Source organism: Sus scrofa, chromosome 1 (assembly GCF_000003025.6).
Source record: "Sus scrofa isolate TJ Tabasco breed Duroc chromosome 1, Sscrofa11.1, whole genome shotgun sequence".
In the NCBI taxonomy this organism is placed as follows: domain Eukaryota; kingdom Metazoa; phylum Chordata; class Mammalia; order Artiodactyla; family Suidae; genus Sus; species Sus scrofa.
The window spans coordinates 212,958,882-212,982,469 of NC_010443.5; the positions used below are offsets into that span (position 1 = coordinate 212,958,882).

The window sequence follows — 23,588 nt, forward strand, 5'->3', positions numbered from 1 at the left end:
AACCTAAGTCCTAGACTTACTCATAACTGATAATGAAAAATGAGAACTAGGGTTTTGGTATGAAGAAATGGAAATGCTAAGAGAAAGAGAAATTTGATGAAATTAGAAAGGAGAATTCCTCTGACTATATATATATATATATATATATATATACACACACACACACATGCACAGATATATATATATATATCTGTGTATATATCTGTGTGTGTGTCAGAGAGAGAGATATTGTATATGCATGCATGTGACTCAGTGATATTGGAACTCAAAAATTTCATTGCTAAAATAATTTTCTATGCCCAGAATGGGTACCTATTTGCATTTGTTTTCATAATTATTTCTATAATTGGTTCTACAAGTAAATACAGAAGTAGCTAGCTTATTCCTACCACCTGCTTAGTACAGATATACAGAGGAGGCAATAATACATATTTAATTTATTCTTCACTTCATTTTCTGACAGACCATATGATCCCAATATTGGGATGATATCCAATTTAGTATTCTGTTCCTGCATTCAAACACTGAGGTTTTTTTATAGAAAATATGCGCCCCTTATGAGAATTAAATAGTCAAATATGGAGAGGTGGATGGCTAATTGTAAGTGCTATTTGAATAAATTTGCATATGAAAGGTCCGCAGAAAACTTCATTTAAGAAAAAAATATACTTGTAGATGCATATGCTATCCATAAATCATTTTTTGGGGATGACTCCATCCTCACACTGATGCCAACAACTCTAGAATTAAAACAAAGTTTTAAAGTTTTTGATATGCTCCTTTTTCTTCTCTATCAGTTGGTAATCCTCTAAGTTATTTGTTTTATCAGAAAGGATTTCCAATTTTTGTGGATGCCATTATTAGGACCTGATCAAAATGGAGAAATAAAAAACAGAAATGAAAAAGATGCTTGGTTAATAAAAAAGAGATAGTTTGGATCAATAATTATAGTGAACTAGATGAATATGTTAGAAATTATAGATCATTGAAACTATTTTTGTACTAGAATTAGAGGTTTTGATTGGTCCTGTTCTTTGGCAACTCCAGTCACATGAAAGAAAAATCTTTGTTTGAACTTCCCTGAAACAGGTATCAATTAACTGGGACCTGTTGTATAGCACAGGAAACTCTACTCAAGATTCTGTGATAATCTATACTATAAAAGAATTTGAAAAAGAATAGATGTGTGTACCTGCATAACTGAATCACTCCATTGTTCAGCAGAAAGTAACACAACATTGTAAATCAAACTACACTTCAATAAAATTTTTAAAAATGAAAAAAAAAATTCACTGCTTCACATTTCTTTCAAAAGGGATTTTCTTTCTTAAATTTTGGTTGCCGTTTGAATGAAACAGGACACTACCATCGGATCCTTGTCAGGAAGCCATCCATCCCAGCAATCCCCACAGTGCAGTATTTGCATTATATCTTGACACAGCAGATCAAGGAAACAATAAATCCCAGGGTGCTTACCACTGACGTGTTTCTGTGTCTTTATCACTGGTTCCTGCCCTAGCCAACCAGTATGCAAAGTCCAAACTCTGTTTTTTAACAAAGACAGAATGATGTAGATTGCCAAGGTATTATTAATAATTGTATCTAAACTCAATTAAATAAACTCAATTATTTCTGAAGGTGCTTTCATAACAATATTAGATTTACTCATGTTAAAACACTTTGGTAACTTTGGCAATAGTAGTGGAATATATCCACTAATGATCTGGTTGTAGACTTAGACTATCAACATATGTTCTACTTTTGGAGCTTCCTGAATCACAATTTTTTTGTAAGTTTTTTTTTTTTTAAGATATGTCTTATACTGTTGTTCTTTCTATGGGAGGAACTGTGAGATCTCAGAGTTCCCATTGTGGCTCAGGAGAAGTGAACCCAATCAACTAGTATCTATGAGGATATGATTCAATCCCTGGTGTTGCTCAGTGGGGTAAGGATCTGGTGCCCTAAGCCAAGATATAGGATGCTGATGTGCCTCGGTACTGGCATTGCTGTGGATGTGGCATACGACAGCAGCTGCAGCTCTGATTCTACCCCCAGCCTGAGAACTTACATATGCCACAAGTGCTGCCCTAAAAAAAAAAAAAAAGAACATGCAATTCTGAAGATAAAATATCACATTCTAGATATAGGTACAAAGATTTAATAAAGTTCTCCCTCTTACCAAATTAAGAATATAGTTTTTATTTTATTTTTAAAGATTTTTTCTATATATATATAAATTATATATCTATAATTGTAAATTATAGATTTACAGTGTTCTGTCAATTTTCTACTGTACAGCAAAGTGACCCAATCATACATATATATATATGTATTCTTTTTCTCACATTATCCTCCATTATTGTTGCATCACAAATGACTAGATATATTTCCCTGTGCTATAGAGCAGAATCTTAGTGCTTATCCACTCCAAATGCAATAGTTTGCATCTATTGACCCCAAATTCCCAGTCCATCCCACTTCCTCCCCCTCCCCCTTGGCCAACACAAGCCTGTTCTCCAAGTCCATAAGTTTCTTTTTTGTGGAAAGGATCATGTGGGCCATATATTAGATTCCAGATACAAGTGATATCATATGGTATATGTCTTTCTCTTTGACTTACTTCACTTAGTATGACAGTCTCTAATTCCATCCATGTTGCTGCAAATGGCATAATTTTGCCCTTTTTATGGTGGAGTAGTATTCCATTGCGTATATATACACATCTTAAACCATTCGATGGACATTTAGGTTTTTTCTGTGTCTTGGCTATTGTAAGAGGTGCTGCAATGAATATACAGGTGTGTGTATCTTTTTCCAATGAAAATTTTGTCCATACATATGCCCAAGAGTGGGATTGCGGGGTCATATGGTAGTTATATATTTTTCTGATGTATCTCCATACTTTTTTCCATAGTGGTTGTACAAATTTACATTCTCACCAACAGTGTAGAGGGTCCCCTTTGCTCCACATCCTCTCCAGCATTTGCTGTTTGTTGACTTGCTAATTATGGCCATTCTGAGAGGTATGAGGTGGTACTTCATAGCAGTTTTGATTTGCATTTCTCTAATAATCAGTGATGTTGAGCATTTTTCCTGTGCCTATTGACCATGTGTATATATTTTTTGGAAAAATTTCTATTCAGGTTTATTTGCCCATTTTTCAATTGGGTTGTTGGCTTTTTTGCTGTTCAGTTGTATAAGTTGTTTGTATATTTTAGAGATTAACCCCTTGTCAGTTGCAATGTTTGAAACTATTTTCTCCCATTCCATACATTGTCTTTTTTTTTTTTTTTATGGTTTCCTTGGTTGTGCAAAAGCTTGTCAGTTTGATTAGGTCCCATTGGTTTATTTTTGCTTTTATTTCTTGCCTTGGAAGACTGACCTCAGAAAATATTTGTACGTTTGATGTCAGATAATGTTTTGCCTATGTTCTCTTATAGGAGTTTGATGATATTTTGTCTTACATTTAAGTCTTTAAATTATTTTGAGTTTCTTTTTGTGCATGGTGTGAGGGTGTGTTCCAGTTTCACTGATTTACATGCGGCTATCCAGTTTTCCCAGGACCATTTGCTGAAAAGACTGTCTTTTTCCCATTTTATATTCTTGCCTCCTTTGTTGAAGATTAATTGACCATAGGTGTATGGGTTTATTTCTGGGTTCTCTATTCTGTTCCATTGGTCTGTATGTCTGTTTTGTTACCAGTATCACACTGTCTTGTTTACTGTAGTTTTGTAATATTGTCTGAAGTTTGGGAGAGTTCTGCCTTCTGCTTGGTTTTTATTCTTCTGGATTGCTTTGGCAATTCTGGGTTTTTTGTAGATCCATATTAATTTTTGGATTTTTCTTTTTGTTGTAGTTCTGTGAAAAATGTCATGGGTAATTTGACAGGGATTGCATTAAATCTATGGATTGCTTTGGGCAATATGGCCATTTTTACAATATTAACTGTTCCAATGCAGAAGCATGGAACGTCTTTCCATTTCTTTGAGTCCTGTTTAGTTTTATTGATTAATGTTTTTTAGTTCTCAGCTTATTAGTCTTTCACCTTCTTGGTCAGGTTTATTCCTAGGCATTCAATTTTTTGAGGTATGATTTTTAACAGGTATTGTATTTTTGTATACCTTTTCTAATATTTCATTGTTAGTATACAGAAATGCCACCTGTTTCTGAATATTAATCTTGTATCCTGCCACTTTGCTGAATTTGTTGATCAGTTCAAGTAGTTTTTGCAAGGAGTCCTGATGGTTTCCTATATATAGTATATATATGTGTGTGTGTATGTATGTATATATATGTATGTGTATATATATATATAGTACATATATATATATATATATATATATATATATATGTAGTCAACCCTTGAGAATGTTCCCTGTGCACTTGAAAAGACTGTATATTCTGATTTTTTGGATGTAATGTCCTGAAAATGTCAATTAAGTCTAACTTTTCTATTACGTCATTTAGGATCTCTGTTGCCATATTGATTTTCTATCTAGAGGATCCATCCCTTGATGTGAGTGGGGTATTAAAGTTTCCTACTATGATTATATTCCCATCAGTTTTGCCTTTTATGTCTGTTAGTATTGGTTGTATGTATCTAGGTGCTCCCATTAGGGGCATATATATATACATTGATGATTGTAATATACTCTTCTTGAATAGATTTTTTATCATTAAATAGTTTCCTTCTTTGTCTTTCTTTATGACCTTCGTTTTAAACTCTATTTTGTCTGATATGTGTATTGCAACTCCTGCTTTCCTGTCTTGTCCATTGGCATGAAATAACTTTATCCACCCCCTCACTTTCAATGTATATATGTCCTTTGCCCTAAAATGAGTCTCTTATAGACAGCATATTGTAGGCTTTTGCTATTTTATCCAATCTGCTACTTTTTGTCTTTTGATTGGAGCATTCTGTCCATTGACATTTAAGGTAATTATTGACAAATATGTATTTATTGCCATTTTAAACCTTGTTGTCCAGTTGATTCTATGTTCCTCATTTGTTCCTTTCATTTTTTTACTTGGATGATTTCCTTTTGTTTTATGCTTGTGTCCTTTTCTTTTTAGTTTTTGTGAATGTAATATTGGTTTTGATTTGTAGTTGCCCTGTTTTTAAAGTATGTTAACCCTTCCCTACATCTACTTGCTTTAGCCTGATAGTTATATAGGTTCAAACATATTCTAAGAAAAAGTCTAGATTTTATTACTTTCCCTCGCCACCTTTTATGATTTGAAGTCCTTTTTTAACATCTTCATATTTGTCCTTTTGCTGTTCCTTGTGTTTATCATTACTTTTACAATAGGTTTTTTTTTCTTTTAGTTCTGTATCCTGGATTCTAAGTGGCTGCTTTCCAATTGTGATTTCTCCATCCCATTTCTTCTTACTTCTTTTTTATTTGGAGAAACTCTTTCAGTATTTCTTTTAGAATTGGTTTAGTATTGCTTCACTCTTTAAGTTTTTGTCTGTTGGAGAAATTCTTTAATTCTCCTTCTATTTTAAATGATATTCTTGCTGGGTAGAGTATTCTAGGCTGAAAATTATCCCTTTTAGAACTTTGAATATATCTTGCCACCCTATTCTAGCCTGCAGTGTTTCTGTAGAGAAATCATCTGATAGCCTTATGAGGGGTCCCCTTATAATTAACACTTTGGGTTTCTCTTGCTACCTTTAAAATCTTCCCTTTATCTTTAGCCATTTTTACTATAATATATCTTGGCGTGGGCCTGTTGGGGTTAAACTTGTTTGGGACTCTCTGTGATTCCTGTATTTTGATATCTGCTTCCTTTAGATTTGGAAAGTTTTCAGATATAATTTCTTCAAATATATTTTCAATACCCTTTTTTTTTTCTTCTCCTTTTGGAATCCCTATTATACGTGGTTTGGCTTGCTTTATATATCCCATAGATCTTCTATATTGCTTTCATGCTTTTTCAATTGGTTTTCTGTCTGCTGTCCTGATTGGGGGATTTCCATTATTCTCTCTTCCAAATTACTAATTCATTCCTCTGCATTATTCATTCTGCTTTTTAGTGACTTTATCTCAGTTTGCATATCTGCAAATGAATTTTCTAATTTTTCTTGGCGCCTCCTTATATTTTCTAGTTCATTTCTAAAGTAATATGCATTACTGTTTATATCCTCTCTTAATTCCTTCATATTCACCCTTAATTCCTTCAGTATTTTTGCTATCTCCTTTTTGAACTGAGTGTCTATTAGACTGTGGAGGTCTGTTTCATTGTTTGCTGCTTCAGGTGAATTCTCCTGTTCTTTTAACTGGGAATTGTTCCTGAACTTCTTCATTTTGCTTATATTTTTCTTATTCTGTGAGTTAAGGGAAACCAATTTCTATAGACTTGGAGGGCTATTTCTATACAAGAGTGCCCCTTTGTATTTTGTGGGAGGTTACTGTTTATTTTTGGTTTGGGAGTTTGGATATTTGCTGTATCTTTGTTCAGTGGGAGCAGGCTGCTATCCCCTTGATAGGGTTTTGCGTGTGTTTCCAGGGAGGAGGAAGCAATGGGCAGGGCTAGTAGTCAGTGCCTAGCTGCTTGGCTCTTGGTAGCATCAAGGACCTGTAGGAAGGCGGCACAGGCTACTCCTACTTGCAGGGCCCTGGGAAGTGTTTATGAGCCTCAGGCAGATTTAGGCAGTGCCTGGGGCATTTGGCAGTGGCAGCAGCAGGGTGTGTGATTTCTCAGGGAGTGAGAGCAACAATGGATGGTGTTCAGTCACATTTCCCTCCTCTGTGATGCCCTCTGAGGTGACTGGGGCCTCAACTGGTGCCTGTTCATGGACCCCTAGTAGTGGTGGGCCATGTCCCCCTCTGGACTCAGAGATAACTGTAGTGGTTTGCCCCCATCACTTGTGGACCAAGCAAGAAGCACCCATCCTGCTTAGCCTAGGCAGGAGGTGCTACTACACTGGCTGCTCCTAGTTGCAGGGAACTGGGAAGTGACAGTGATCAGCCATATGTAGGTGGTGCCCAATGCATTTGGCAGTGGCAACAGCAGGGCTGTTGTGTTCCCATGGGAGCGAGACTATCAATGGTTGGTGCTCAGTTGCAATGCCCTTTTCTTTGCTGGCCTCTGAGGTGACTGGGGCCTCAAATGGAGCCTGTTTTCAGACCCCATTGGTAATGGGCCATGCCCCCATTGGTCTGAGATGACTGCTGTGGTTATCCCTGCTGCCTGTAGATCATGCAAGAGGTGCTGTGTCACACTGAGCTCTCTGTTGCCCTTAACCCACACAAGAGGGACCTGGTCTCCCATAGCCTGAGCAAGTCGTGCTTGCACCAGAGGTCCCCCACCCTCTGAGTGTGAGCATGTGAGCAGGGAAAGAGCTTTCTATGGCAGTCTGCCCCTCCTCCCCTCTCCCTCCCCAACAATGGCACCTTGCTTCTCCTATGGGCCCAGATCTCTTCCCAGGTTGCCCCAGCTGTGGTGCTCCACTACCTAGACCACGGCGCTCCGCTCCCTACCCCCTCAGGCTGTTTCCACACAACCAACCCTAGGCCTCCATCTAGAACTGACCTCCGGAGCCTGAGTCTTGGTGCTCATTCTCTGCTTTAGTGTCTCAGGCAGTGGTGTCAGGGGCAGTAGTACAGATGATCTGTGTGGCTCTTACTCTGCTCTGCCCTCCTCAGTCTAGTTGCTGATCTTTTCATGGAGACTTTGAGGTCTCTTTGTCTCTGCTGATCTCCCTGTCAGTTAGGCGTCTTCCCAGGGTGAGGGTTCCTTTCCTCTTTAACAGCTCCCTCAGGAGTGCTAGTCCCATCCTGATTCCCTTTCTCTCTCTATTTTTTTTTCTTTTGTTCTACTTAGTTATGTAGAGGGGTTCTTGCCTTTTTTTGGAGATTTAAAGTCTTCTGCCAGTGAATATCTACAGCATTCAGTAGAGGTTTGGTTTGTATCATTCTATATGTGGACTTTTTTTTTTTGATGTGTTTGTGGGAGAAGGTGAGTTCCATGTCTTACTCCTCTGCCATCTTGATCAAGAAAAACCTGTTGCTTCTATTTTAAATATTCACATTTAAATGTTTACATCCATTATTTAAAAAGTTTACTATGCAATTCAATAGCACTTTCTCTTTATATTTAATATCACATGGAAACAGTGAGAAAGTTTTTTCTTTATAAGAAAATAGATGGATAGCCAAATTATAATCATCTAGGAAGAAATTTTAAAAAGCCTGATATGAGTAGGCTTCACAGAATTGTTTGCCAGCTTTGATTTTGGCATTCCAGTGGGAGAATGAAGGATGAGATATTTTCAATGTATAATACACCTTCATGCTTCATATAGAAAGTCTGATCTGCTATAATTAACTTGGCCAGGAGTAAAAATTACCCACAAGGCAATGTTATTTCATTGTACATAAAGGGACTTTTTTCTAAGATTGTCCTACTAAAATCAATCTTGCTGCTGGGGTGACCATGTTAATGGTTCAAGGGAAGGGTGTCACTGTTCTTGAAAACTCTAATTTCAAATATATGCTGTGCTAATAGAGGTCCAGTAAGCATTTTCACCTTTCCAGATAAAATTGAAGCCTGCAAAAAATCTTTTATAAATGCTTATATATAAATAGGGAAAATGAATTGTCATATGGTTAAAAAAATATTCAGGAACTTTCCTAGTTATTTTCATAAATACAGGAAATTTACATCAACTTCCGTTCCTTAATTTGTATTTTCATGAATCTAAAATGCTTCCTTCATAATCAATTTACTATTCCTTAAAGCTTTATTAGCAGAAAGGGTGGGGGAAAAAACTGTAATTGCAATGTATACATCTAAGGATAACCTGACCCCCTTGCTGTACAGTGGGAAAATAAAATAAAAAAAAAAAGAAATAAATGCAACTGTACTTTTCTTTTAAATGATGGTTGTAAGGTAAACATATGGTGGGAACACATAGAAAAAGAAGACTGATTCCTTCTCTGGGCACCAAAACATGATTTATGAGGAGATAGTAATTGAGGTGGTCGTAAAGAATAGGTAGGTAGAATATTGAGGCAGAAGAAAAGGGGTAAATTAAAATATTGTTCAAGTAGCATGAGGATGCATTGGAGAATTTGGGAAGAGAATCTTGGGTAGAATAGGAGCAGTGATTGAAATGCTCAACACCATGAAAAATACTTTTAGCTTTTTTCCTGTGTAGACAATAGAATTTTTTAGCTCAGCAAAGTGATATATCTGGCATTATCAGAGCTATGTTATTAGAATAAGTATTTCATGATTGTGCTCATGCCAGAACCAAGATTATATTATACAGGAGACTCTGTATTTTTGCCTACATTTTAAACTCAAATATCAGGATAAAATATTGTGAAATATACATAAGCCAGTGTGCACATACGAAAAATTTTGAAAAAAAGCCAGCTGTCCAATTTGGATTTAGAATATTGGGGATGAAAAAGTTTCATTTGAAATAATTAAATGTTTTAGATCAGATAAGGGATTTTCATGCATATTTAATTTTGCTTATGTAAATAAATGCACAATATATGTTTTAAGACAATTTTAAAATTTTTGGTAGTTTTGATTGTTGCAATAGCAAAATAATTTTTGTTGTTTCAGATGATGGTGCCTGTCAATTAACTGAACTACTGTGGTAAGTTGTTTTTTTCTCTTCTCAAATCTGCATTGAATGTTTTTTTTTTTCATTTTAAGACTCCAAAGGATTTATGTCACCTCTAAATCTTATAAAAATGTGAGCACTTAAAATGTACTGCAAGTCAGGCATGCCCTAGAGTGGTTGCATTATTTTTCAGGGATGTAACCCTTCCCGTTTTCCTTCTGATCTGAGTCAATATTGGAAATCATAAAGCACCCTATATACATATACCTATATACCCTTACACATATTTCCTATGCTAGGGAATGCTACTGTTTTCCAAATGTTTTCCATTTCACTTGTGCTGTATGCTTGCCCAAGGGGGACCCTGAGAAAAAACACAAAAACGGTCATGCTCTCCAAAGTGGTAGAATGTCTTTTAAAGAAATAATGTGTTTTAAATAATTTATTCAGTTTTTAATTTTATTTTTATGACAGTTAAAGATGTTTTTTTCCGGCAATTAGGTGTTTTTAAGATTTTTTTCTGCTCTTCTTTTTCAATGAACACAAAGAATTCGCTATTCAACAACGTTCTATCAATGGATATGTTTGTTTTCTCAGATGCTTCACTTATTCAAACTTTCCATCAACATCTGTTAATTAATTAGAAAAGTAACATCTTGTTAGTTACTGTTACAAAGAATTGTTATGGTATTTATAATGATAGTGAAACATCTAAGAATTATTTTTACTTTTTCTACTATTCTTTAAAAAAGTGAAAGTAGAAAAAAGAACTCATACCTTAACTTATGTAATTTCTTTGGATTGTTGTGATTATTCTTGAAAAGTAGGATGAGTGGGTGTAGTTTATATCAATCTAATCCATCTTTGATTAAGCTGGTACACTTTGGTTTCTATATTGGGAAAACAAACTCAATATATTTGCATGTTTTTTATAGTAGTGGGAAATTGGTATTTTCAGAGACTCTCTGCATTGTCAGATTTAATATGGAGAATACTTTGCATCATTTTACTTCTTGGAGACTATTAGTTTAGAGTATTTTGAGAAATTTTTCACTGTTTTTTTTTCTATTATTGAACTGAAGTAGAAAAAAAATCATGAAAGAGTGCCTTTGTATAGCATCTTGTCCCTCCCCATAGTCTAGACTGCTTGGTAGAATAAGAAATGTTCAGAGAGCCAGGTGGTTGGAAGGAGGATAATGAGAAGTTTGGAGATGTAAGAAAAGTTTACAAAGAGTTTGGATTTAAAAGGAGGTGAATGGACAACCCTATGGGATACTGTATGTTGTATGATTTAGGAAACAGCAAATGTTGAAAGAAAAAAAAAATTGTGAGTCTTGTTGTATACTATGCTAGTGTTTCTCCAAATTAATGCGCTTAGGAACCACTGGGCTGTTTTGTTACAATGTAGATTCTAATCCAGTAGGTCTACACTAAAGCTCAAGAACATGCATTTCTATAAATTCTTAGGTAATTCCAAGAACAATGCTGTGAATAGCAGGCTATTATACAAATAATTTTCTTCTTTTGTTTCCTATTGGAATTTCAGTCAAGACATTACTGTTCAAGCTTTTGATTTGGATTTGATTTTTGTGCTCTTATTTCATTGTGTAAAGATCAATCTTAAGATTAGAGAAAAAAATGCCAGTCTTACTCCAGCCACACATAAAGAGAACTGGATCTTGCCAGCTTCCAAGATCTACTTTCCCTCTAACTGATTAAAACATGATGAACTGTGAAGAATCAAAGAAAGTCAATCTGTTTGAGTCAAATAGTTTTTAACTGCATGAGGCATATGACTTTACCAAAAAAAACGTATTTTTAAAACATTGCAGTCTATGCGGAGGCAATAATATCAACAACTTGCAATAGTCAAATTATAGAAAACAATGTCATGGGAGCTGTAATCCTAACCATAAAATCGGTATACATTTTTTTCACTGCTGTAGTTGACTTTTGCCTTGAAAATATAGTAAATGTCGTATTGATATTATGAATGCTATGTCGTCTAATTGTTAAGCTTATTCAGATTCCAGGGAGATTATAAAAAAGGCAGGATGGAAGTCAGACTAGGCAGGGTAGGTTAGTAACTCTGAATAATAAGCCAAGAGGGCTTCATCTACTGGTGTAAGAAAATCCTATAAGGACTTTCTGGAACTCAGATTCCTCTAGGAGCCAAAAGAAGGCCATGGGATTATAAATTCTAAGATCAATCTGGTTTGCTCTTCTTTTTCTTCTAGATGAGTGTGTCTCCACCCAAATACATGTCAGAATCACCTGAGGAGTTGAGGAAAAATAATTAACACCTGGACCCCCCCAGGACAATTAACTCAGAGTCTCTTGTGTAGAGCCTGGCTCCAGCTTCCTGGTGATTCCATTGGGAACTTGATTTGAGAACCAGTGCCCTACATTAGGGCCTGAAATTGCATTTTTAACACACTGTTGATGCTTCTGTTCATGGACCACACTTTGCGTAGTAAAGTCCTATAAACCCCCATAGATTTTTCCTCATAATCCAGGAGGGAAACACATATGGATAGCTAGTTACTTTCTCTCTAAGGATTAGAGGAGCGAGGAAGAAAGTATAATGGAGAAAAAAGACAACCAAAGAGAACATAGTGTGGACCCTGGGCAGAATATTCAACTTCCACATAATTGGATGTGAAGGGCAATGGAAATATCCCTGTACTCCAAAACATCTCATCTAATCAAATAACGGGGTGATTGAACATGCATTATTGAAAGTAATTTCATTTCATTGCTTTCCTAACATGACTATGCAAACATTATCCTTTGACATAGTTGTTATAAATATAGAGGATTAGGGAGGAGAGTAAAGTGGGCAAGAATCTGAATTTTTTTAATCATCCCAGATGATTCTTATCAATAATAGAGCTTGGAAACCATTGTTTTAAGGCGCACACTGCATTATTTCCTGGCCTTTCAGTATATATACATATTCTTCTTCTTTAAATTAATATTTTATTTGTATATGCCATATATCAATAGAGCTCAATGTAAGAACAAACAATAATGATAGATACTAGGTATATGGTGCGTACTATTAATGGGCACCCTTCTAATAATTTTTATGACCTAAAAATCTTGGATAATATGTATTATTGTTAACCTCATTACATCTAAGGAAACTTGGGAAACAAAATGTTAAATTGCCATAACCCATGTAGCCAGTAAATAGTAGAACTAGGATTCAAGTTTATGATATTCTGGCTCCAGAGCTCATGCTCTGCTAACTACCTATTAACTGTCAACTGATCATTGTGTTTAGCAAAGGTTTCTAGAGCAGATTCTAAGCAGCAGGTGCTAGGAATAGAGCAGTAAGCACCACCAAATCTATACCTTTTTCATGAGAGAGAGGCTCTTGTTTTTAGAACAGTCAGAATTTTTTTTAAAGTCTTAGTGTTCATGGCAAGAAATACTTGGATTTAATTAAGACTATTTCATTTATTTCCTGAGTGATCTTGGGAAATTTTTATCTCTTTAGTAAGCTAATGAAGTAATGTGAAGGAATATCTAAATGAGTTATTTTCACTACTTTACATCATCATTGACCATAAGGAAAGAAGTTTTGTATGTATACTTGGCATAAAAGATGTATTAGTTGAAAAAGATTGATTTTCTTTATAGCAGTAGACACAAAGAGCATTGTGAAAGCATTCGCTGTCAGAAAAGTGTGGCGATGTTAGCATTGTTACTGCTGGCACTGGCATTGGTGTTGATGATAATCGTTGTAATGGTGGTGATGGTTGAGATGATGAAATTGATGGAAAAAAGTACTATTCATGAAGCACTTAAAAACAGCTCATTCATTGTAATAAATTCTTTATATTCATTATTTAATTCACTTCATTTCACAGTCTGATAAGCTAATATAATTATTGTCTATACCATAGAGCTAGAAAATGTGGGGATTAGAAAACTTAAATAACTAGCCCAAGTTGCAGAGCTAAAGAAGTAATGGAACCTGAGTGTGATCCAAGATGTATCAATTAATTAAGTCTGTGTAACAAACCACTCTAAATCTCAGTGGCTTAAAGTAATCCTTTGTTATTCCTCATGATTCTGTAAGTTTAATTGGGCAGTCATTCTGGTCCATCTCGAATTTTCTGGGATCACTTATGTGGCTACAGTTGTCTTGGGTCACTTGTGTGGCTATGGTCAAGTAGGATATTAACTGGTGATATTAACCACTTGTCATGTGGTTTCTCTTCCTAGATGAAGTGTCATCTGCCAGAGGCTCTCTACATGACCTCTCTCTTAAGTAGAATATCTTAGACTTTCAAAAATCAGGCGGTTCAGTTCTAAAAAGTGTTCCAAGGGACAAGCTCTATTGCAAGTGCCTCCTTTTACAACATGCTTGCTAAAGTCTCATTGGTCAAAATAAATCAAATTTCCAAACCCAGAGTCCACACAGGATGGAGCAAAACCAGCACACAAACACCTAGAGGCATGGTTCAGTCTCTCATACCAGGTGGCTGACTCCAAGACCCAGTGTGCTTTAAATTACTCCAGGTTCCCTCCCTGGAGATACTGAAAGTGAGCATTGGAATAAAGTAGACCACATAGTATTATTGAAGAGTCACCATAGACAGACTTGATCTGGGCTTATTCCAACAATGGTGAGTACATTTAAGTACTCAAGAGGAAATTTATTATAGAAAACTAAATATTGAGCTGGGTGGCAAGGTTCAAAGTTGAAGAATTCAGAGCCTTTGAAAGGATCTCTCTGTAGTCTGATTACCAAATAGGGTTAAGACATAGTTGGAAAAACTGTGAATCCTTACATACCGGATTTCTACTCTTGGCTTAACATAGAATTTCATTGTCACAAGTACACACTAGCATGCAGGTAAACAACAGGAGAAACAGTGATGATACTGTTCTCCTTAGGTTACCAAATTGGATCTTGAATTCTCAAGGCTGATCCCAAAAACATAGAGAAAAGACCTGGGCCTGAAAGATCCAGAAGGCAAAAGGCTCCTGCTCTTACTAATGACCCATCTATAATGTAGAAAAACCTCTTAATGTGATTTTATAAATAATGTTGGGCTTTTAGCAGGTGTCCCAGTGGACCTATCAGAATTAGTTAAAAAGAGAGACATCCGGAGTTCCCATCGTGGTGCAGTGGTTAACGGATCCGACTGGGAACCATGAGGTTGCGGGTTCAGTCCCTGCCCTTGCTCAGTGGGTTGACGATCCGGCGTTGCCCTGAGCTGTGGTGTAGGTTGCAGACGTGGCTCGGATCCCGCGTTGCTGTGGCTCTGGCGTAGGCCGGTGGCTACAGCTCCGATTCAACCCCTAGCCTGGGAACCTCCATATGCCGCGGAAGCGGCCCAAGAAATAGCAACAACAACAACAACAACAAAAAAAAAAAAAAAAAAAAGAGAGAGACATCCTGCTTATCTAGAACATATATTATTGTGGCCCTCAATTTTCCCAGTATATTGTACCATACCACCCTCACTTATGACTAAGGAGAATCCTGATGCACCAGCAAGACCCTGAAAATATAAAGAGTTTTACCTCACTGCTTTCAAGCTATTTTGTTGCTGATGTTCAAGAGTTCCATAGAGAGCATCTGTCTTAAGGACTATAAATTTGGTACTTTTTACCAACTTTAAATTTTCTCTGTTGCTTAAGAGTAGTGGGGATCAACAGCTACTCCTATCATTTAGAGACTTACAATGTGGAAAATTGAGTGAACTCAATATGATCATGATTCAAGGGTTCTCCCTGTGAACTTAAAGGCTTCTTTAAATTTTGAAATAACTTCTAAGTAAAAAGGCAAAAAGAAACAAAAGTGTGTGTGAGTGAATATGTTTCTTTTTAAAAGAGTTATTATAATTGATTTACAGTGTTCTGTCGATTTCTGCTGTATAGCAAAATAATCTAGCCATACATATATATACACACATATATCTATAGATATACATTTGTTTTCTCATAATATCTTCTGTCCTGTTCTGTCACAACTGAATGGGTGTAGTTCCCTTTGCTGTACAGCAGAACCTCATTGCTTATCCATTCAAAATGTAATAGTTTGCATCTATTAACCCCAAACTCCCAGTCCATCCCACTCCTTCCACCTCCCCTTGGCAACCACAATTCTGTTCTCATGTCTTTGAGTCTGTTTCTCAAACATGTTTCTTTTTACTTTTTCTTGGCACAAAATGCACATGTAGTAATATTCACTCTGTCAAGACTAGAAACAGGGTCCATTTTCATGTTCTTCCAGGAGTTCTGTTTGCTAGTCAATAAAAATGGAATCCATATTGCTTTAAACGGAAGATAACTAACACCTTAATATATTAAACAGGGATTTATAAGTTGCACCAACAAAATAATTGGATGCATGTACAAATGAGGATTCAGGTGTACAGAATTCAAATTTTGTGTATGCAAAACAGATAATCGTGCAATCAAATAGGTACCTTTGATTAAAATCATTGTATATGCAAATTCATCACTTGTTGAAGCAATCATATTTTGGCATATGCATATATAATTTATGGTTTCTATTTAAGGAAGTTTCATGGCAGAAATAGTCTTACCCATTGGATCTCATGGTTTATATATTAGCCAAATACTATTTTTTTTTATTTTTGACATTTTCGATAATCAGATTATTATCATTTCTCCTTGTATCAACAATACTTTAATACATCTGAAAATTAAATGGATTTAAAAATCAATTATAACTTTTAATGTGTTCTCTTCTTTAGCTTTATAATAGCCTTTAACTTACCAGTGCATTTTACAATAAAGAACATCTTATAATAAAGATATTTTTATAAACACCAACATGCAAACACTATCTTATTACAAATATCAATTTGTTATCACAAACAGTAGCAACATAACCTTTCACAGTCATCTTGGGTGTCAGATTTACCATATTTGAGGATGGGGAAACTGAGGCATAAATCATGTGACTGTCCCAGGGTCACAAAAAACTTACATGGCCAACCTGGCAAATTCAGAACTTGGTAAGACTGTGACTGCTGTGAGTGTCTGAGAAACTGTAATGAGACCTACTTGTATGGGTATTACCTCTTCTTTCTCATTTCTTTTACCTGTCCTAAGGCCAAAAAAATATGTATGTATATGTAGCAAAAACTGAAAACCTTCCCTCTTCTCTTCTCCCACTTTATTACTCATCTTTGATCCTTGATCTGCTCTCTTAACCAGAAAACTGGTTAGAGAGACTGGAGAGCAGAAGGCCAGAACCTCCCATTTTCTGGTTGTGAGCCAGTGTTTCAGGGAGCTCATGAATTTGTTTCCCTTTGTCTCTTGATCACTATATTAAAAACAAAAATCTAAGCACATGTATTCCAGTTTCACATGATCTTTGCTCAAAACCCTCCAAATGCTCCTTAAACTTACTCATATTGAAAGCTAAAATCCTTGCAATAACGTTCAACCTTATCCATAATCTGGCCTCCTCTGACTTGGCCTTCTATCTCCGTAGCCCCCTGTCACTTGTTCAACTAATCCAGCTTCCCTGCTGTACCTGGAATCTGGTTAAGCAACTTCAGGCCTAAATCCCCTGTTCTGTGTGCTTGGAATCCTTTCCCAGTGTAAAGATTGTCCAGTCTCTATCAAATATCATTTTACCATAGTGCTCTTTTTTCCCATCTCTGCCTCTTCTTTTTTATTTTTTTAAATTTAATTAATTTATTTATTTGTCCACTGTACAGCATGGGGACAAAGTGTTGGAGGGGTTGTGGAGAAAATGGAACCCCCTGCACTGTTGGTGGGAATGTAAACTGGTACAGCCACTAGGGAGAACCGTATGGAGGTACCTTAGAAATCTATACATAGAACTGCCATATGACCCAGAAGTCCCACTCTTGGGCATTTATCCAAACAAAACTTCCCTTGAAGAAGACACATGCACCCGCCTGTTCATTGCAGTTCTCTGCCTCTTATTCCATTTCATCTATTCTTTTTAGCCTTCAGAGCACTTACCCACCAAGCCTATTATAGAGGTGTTTATTTGTCCACCTTTTCCTATTACAGTCTATAGAAAGTGTAAGAAAACCCCTAACCCTGGTACAGAGTAACAAATGTACCTAACCCTGGTATAGAGCAACAAAATGTTGCACAAATGAAGGAACAATAAAATGAAGGTATCTAACAAATAAATGAATATTCTAAGTTTTTTATGTAAGGATCTCCCACTTAGCTCTTATCAGAATGGTTGTAGCCAAGATACAACATAAAGTGATTTTCATTATACCAGTAATGCACATAAAGATATCTGTGCTTGGAAACACAGTAAAATCCATAGGTAGACATTATGCTTCTAACTATATATCACCCCTATTTTGCGTGTTATACGTGTATAATTTAATCCACACAACCACCGTATATTGGAAGTACTGTTATCATATTTCATAAATGAGAAAACCAAGGCACAGTGAGTTTAAGTCACAGAGAATTCTATAGACTCATGTTACAATGTTACCATATTGTGATTTATTATTCAATACAAACTCTCCCTAATGATTCTAAGTTTCCCACTTTCAAATATTTGTTTTTTTCCAAAAGAGTGGCAGTAATATTGCAACTCTTTATACTCTTTATCTAAGAAAGTTTGTTTTTAGTTTATTCTTTCTAATGTCTCAGAAATCATTTTGGCACAATTAACAGACACATTAATATACACAGGCTACACACTTTCTTGCATTAAAACCTATAATTACAGGAATAAAATTTTTCATTTTATTTTTCCTCTTAAGACGGCAGTTTTAGCCTGGCATATTTAACTGTTTTATGTTAAAATGCATTTTTTTTTATTTTATTTTCCCACTGTACAGCAAGGGGGTCAGGTTATCCTTACATGTATACATTACAATTACAGTTTTTCCCCCACCATTTCTTCTGTTGCACCATGAGTATCTAGACATAGTTCTCAATGCTATTCAGCGGGATCTCCTTGTAAATCTATTCTAGGTTGTGTCTGATAAGCCCAAGCTCCCCATCCCTCCCACTCCCTCCTCCTCCCATCAGGCAACCACAAGTCTCTTCTCCAAGTCCATGATTTCTTTTCTGAGGAGATGTTCATTTGTGCTGGATATTAGATTCCAGTTATAAGTGATATCATATGGTATTTGTCTTTGTCTTTCTGGCTCATTTCACTCAGTATGAGATTCTCTAGTTCCATCCATGTTGCTGCAAATGGCATGATGTCATCCTTTTTTATGGCTGAGTAGTATTCCATTGTGTATATATACCACCTCTTCCCAATCCAATCCTCTGTCGATGGACATTTGGATTGTTTCCATGTCCTGGCTATTGTGAATAGTGCTGCAATGAACATGCGGGCGCATGTGTCTCTTTTAAGTAGAGCTTTGTCCGGATAGATGCCCAAGAGTGGGATTGCAGGGTCATATGGAAGTTCTATGTATAGATTTCTAAGGTATCTCCATACTGTTCTCCATAGTGGCTGTACCAGTTTACATTCCCACCAGCAGTGCAGGAGGGTTCCCTTTTCTCCACAGCCCCTCCAGCACTTGTTATTTGTGGATAAAATGCATTTTTTGAATGATGATACTTTGTAAACCTGTAAAAGACAAGTCTGTAATTGTAGTATTGCAATTAAGCTGTGGAATCATTTACGGTCATCTTTCTTTAGTAATTAATTGATACTTGAAATGATAAGTTTACATTCTACTTTGCTTGGACAGTCTTAGCTCATGTCTGTTTTCCAAGTTAATCATTAATTTATACAGATAATTATTAATAATTACATGTACTTTCACTTTTGAAAGTGCCTCAAAAATGTTTAGCATGGACAACATATTTTATATTCACCTACTTAAAGTAGATATGTGATATTTACCAAAAGTCTTTACCCTGGGTTTTTAAAAAAAAGATGATTAATTGTCCTCAATAATTTTATTTTAATTCCTAAAGTAATCACCCAATTAAAATCCAGAGGGAGGAAAAAACAAAAAACACAAAAAAAACACTATATGCTCACCAAAATGAGACACACAAGGCCTGAAATATTATTCCACGAGCTTAATAGAAATTCCCTCAACAAATCTGATAAACCAACTTAATTATTAAAAGAATTAAACTTTGCTAGAAAGCAGAAAGCACTAACTTTATTGCTTTAGGTCTTTACTAGATTTCACAGTGTAAGAGAAGTAGCTGAAATATTGTGTTCCATTAAATTCATTCAAATGCAAGCCTCTTCTTTGGCCATGCTGTCTAGTACAAAGTAAAAACAAATCCCATCATCCTCAGCATGTGTACTCATACCCAAAGTCTTTGGCACTCCTGGCATTGAATAAGCACAGAGCTAGATCTTCTGCTATTTCCCAGTTTAGCTCTTTTGGGACACAGATTCCTGGAAGATCCAGTATGTACAATTTACACAAAGAGTTTTTTGTTTTTTTCGGCTTTTCTCTTTTAAAAAGAAGGAAATTTTTTCTGTTCTGTGGCTCAGGAGCCTGAGGCAGCCACTCTCTTTCCTTATATATCATAACATCCCAAAGAATGTAGTCACTGTCCTTAAGCCTCAGTCCTATAACCTACTTCCTGCCCTTTTTTTTTTCTTTATTTCAGAGGGCCTAATTAAGAAATGAACACAAAAAACATTAATCACACTGTTTGTGTAATATTTTGCATAAGATCCTAATTTTATGAAATTAGAAAAGGTTTTAATTTTATCTTAATTTTTGCTATTTCAAACACATTCTACTGATACTCCTCCCTCTATCCCTCCCCAGAGTCACTATACCCATGGCTGTTAAGTGTTTGTTAGTCTTCAGAGTGGTTGACTGCGTTCTCAAATGACCTAATCATCTCCAAGAATCTTCTAACCACCTCTGTGAAGCCCCCATTAAGGCTCTTGAAACCACCCTTCATTTTACCCACATACACCCTCCATCCTCAGTTGTATTTGCAGGGATCTTTTCTGCTAAAATGTACTACTAGATCTTCCAGGGAGATTTGGAGACCTTGGCTGAGTGCCTCTTTGTTTCTCTGTGAGATAGACCAGCAGTTTTACAACCTTAGATGATAAACCCCCATGTGGTGCCTTAGGCTTTAAGATGCCTGCCAGAGGTTATGGACTACATTCTAGTCACTTAGGATTGGGAAAATCTAGAAGATTCCTGGCATTGCATATGCACCATGGAATTTATCTTTGTAGTTAAACCTACAAACAAGGCCTATGTAAATCAATTTAGTCAAAGCTCAAGAGAGACAAGTACTTTCCAATTTTTTTCAGCTAGAAGTCTAAAATTTTCTCTGAGACAAGTATTTTTTTAAATAAGACAAGGAAAGCTATGTTGGGTTTCCCAACTCTCTTAAGGCAGCTGACCCAGCAACTGATGGATATAGATACAAATGAGGCCCTTGGTGGGTGGTCATAATTGTTTTATGAACCAGCATATTTTATAAGAACATATGATTGAAGTTATGGGTTCAAACTGCCCCTCTGCCATTTGCTCTGTGTATTTCTGGACTATTCACTTTAATTACAATATTGCATCTTCAAATGAAAAATGGAAATTAAAAGTAGCACCCATGCCAAATTTTCATGGATTGAATGGGTTTATGTAAATAAAATGCATAGAACAGTACCTGGTTTAATAATTGTCCCGTCAACTAGGAAACAGAATAATCATTCTCTTTGCACATCTTCACCTTCACTAAGTTTCATGACGTCTGGTCACACACACACACATGCAGACACACACACATGAAGGGACATGCTACCAAATAGCTTGGAACCCCGTAGGGTGAAATATGTGTTCATTGAAAGAACCAGTAATCTTATTTCACCATGTTCTTGGAAATGTATATGAAAGGGTTGGTTTACTGTGATTACTGATATAGATTAGGCTTAGAGCAAATGCAGAATCTATAAACATTTTGAGCCTCTTGTATAAGATTGTCTAGAACTTGACTTTCCTCTCATTTATCTTGCTCTCGGGGACTATGTCTGAAGGCTGTTTATCAAAAGGAGAAAAAAAATCTATGTCCTGGGGGGAAAATTGTGGAGAATAAATGTTTGATGGAAGCCTTTGGCTGTCTTCACAGCGCTTGTGAGTCCAAATGAAAATGGGTGAAAACACCAAACAATTTTAAAGGCTTTCAGACACAGGGATGCTTGTTAAATGAAGACAGAACATGTGGATTCATTATTCTTTTTTATGTCGATATTATGTCTACATTATGGCATTTTGTTGGAAAACCTGTGTTTGTTCAAACTATGAAATAGCTCGAGTCAGGAAATAAGATTCCTATCACCCAGATAGCACCTTAGAGAAAAAGATGTAAATACTGAAAACTTTGGAAATACTTTGTTTAGAAAGATTGATACATTAAATACATGTATGTTCAATACATTGTGAAGGCTATGCTAGCAGCTTTTAAAATTCAGTTTCAGGATGCACAGTTGTTTCAGAGGAACTTTATTTTTTAATGTCACATCCAACGTGAAAAATTCTTTCAACACTCATCAAATAGAAACATCACTGAGAATCTGAAAAACAATAGTGAAGGATGAACAAATAAGTGATGAGAAAATTCATCATATTGAAGAGTCCCAACAGTAGAACTTAATGATTGAGGAGTTCCTTTTATTATTATATAGTGCTGGCAAGCAACCCACACGTACAAGTTACAAGAAAAAGTAACAACAAAGGTGAAAAAAAACAATCAATTTTAAAATGTCAAGGAATCCAGTCATTTAATTTTTAGGAGTTATTTTAATTAGAAAAATTGTTACAAGTGCCAAGACCCTGGAAGCAACATATTTTACAAGTTAAATCGAAATATGTTGGATTCTTATTGCAAGAACTCAAAAGATTAGCTTCCATAATACCAGGTGATCGGTGTTGGAGTTTTACACAGATGGTACTTCCACATTAAATAAGTTCTTTGGATGGAGCTGGCTGACAAAAATTCCTGGTCTTTTGTTCAAATATCATCTTTTCATACTCAAGGAAAATGGGACATAGTTTCTTAAAAGATGCAGCATGGGAAGGTGAAAATCCTGATACCTAGATTTAGTTATCATCTTCCATGATAACTAAATAAGTGAACTTGGACAAGTTAACTGCTGAGATATATGTTCTTTATTTGTAAAATATATATGTCTATGAAAAAAGGATTTAGAGATTATCACACTAAGTGAGGTAAACCACACAAAGACAAATATCATTGATATTGCTTACATGTGGAACCCAAGAAAGGAATACAAATGAAATTATTTACAAAACAGAAACAGACTCAGAGACATAGAAAACAAACTTATGGGTACCAAAACGGAGGGTTGAAGAGGGATAAATTAGGAGATTGGGATTAAAATATATACACTACCATATATAAAGTAGACAACGAACAAGGACCTACCGTATAGCACAGGGACCCATACTCAGTATTTTGTAATAAGCAATAATGGAAGAGAATATAAAATATAGTCTATATGTTCATATGTAGAATATATGAATCACTCTACTGTATGCCTGAAGCTAACACAATATTTTAAATCAACTACATTTCAATAAATTTTTTTAAAAGTTTGTAAAGTGCCTCCTACTTGGAATTCATTGTGCTCTTAGTACAATGTGGTTGTTTGCCAAATTTATCCAGTATATAGGTTTATTCTTATTAAACTTTTTGTGAGTTAATGAGGCCTTGAAATTCATTCTGTTGAATATACACTGTAAAAGAGTGAAATATCACCTTGAGGACAAATATTTAATTGTCATTACAGATCCCCACAGAGTGTTTTTTTCTTTTTGTTTCTCTTTGGAACAATGACTATCAAGTCATTGACAGCAGCTGGGCTCCATCACTCTTGGTCCTTGAGTGACCATGGTGAGCTGAACACCTTTCCTGACTCTGAAGATATAGCACGAGGGAGAAATAAATGTTTATTTGAGATTTGGACCTGAGTGTTACTGCAGCATAACTTGACCTATCCTAAGTAAAACATAAAAGTCCCTCCTAAAGGCTTATAACT

General features: G+C 35.8%; 1 protein-coding gene across 6 annotated transcripts in view; it reads left to right on the forward strand.

Moving 5' to 3' along the window:
• PTPRD (protein tyrosine phosphatase, receptor type D) overlaps positions 1 to 23,588 on the forward strand; it is a 2,180,605-nt gene that overhangs the window by 1,126,473 nt on the left and 1,030,544 nt on the right. For all 6 annotated transcript variants that reach the window (XM_021074366.1, XM_021074373.1, XM_021074310.1 and 3 more), the window contains one exon: positions 9,583 to 9,616. The gene's annotated coding sequence lies outside the window, so the exon portion shown is untranslated. The remainder of the gene's footprint in view (positions 1 to 9,582; positions 9,617 to 23,588) is intronic.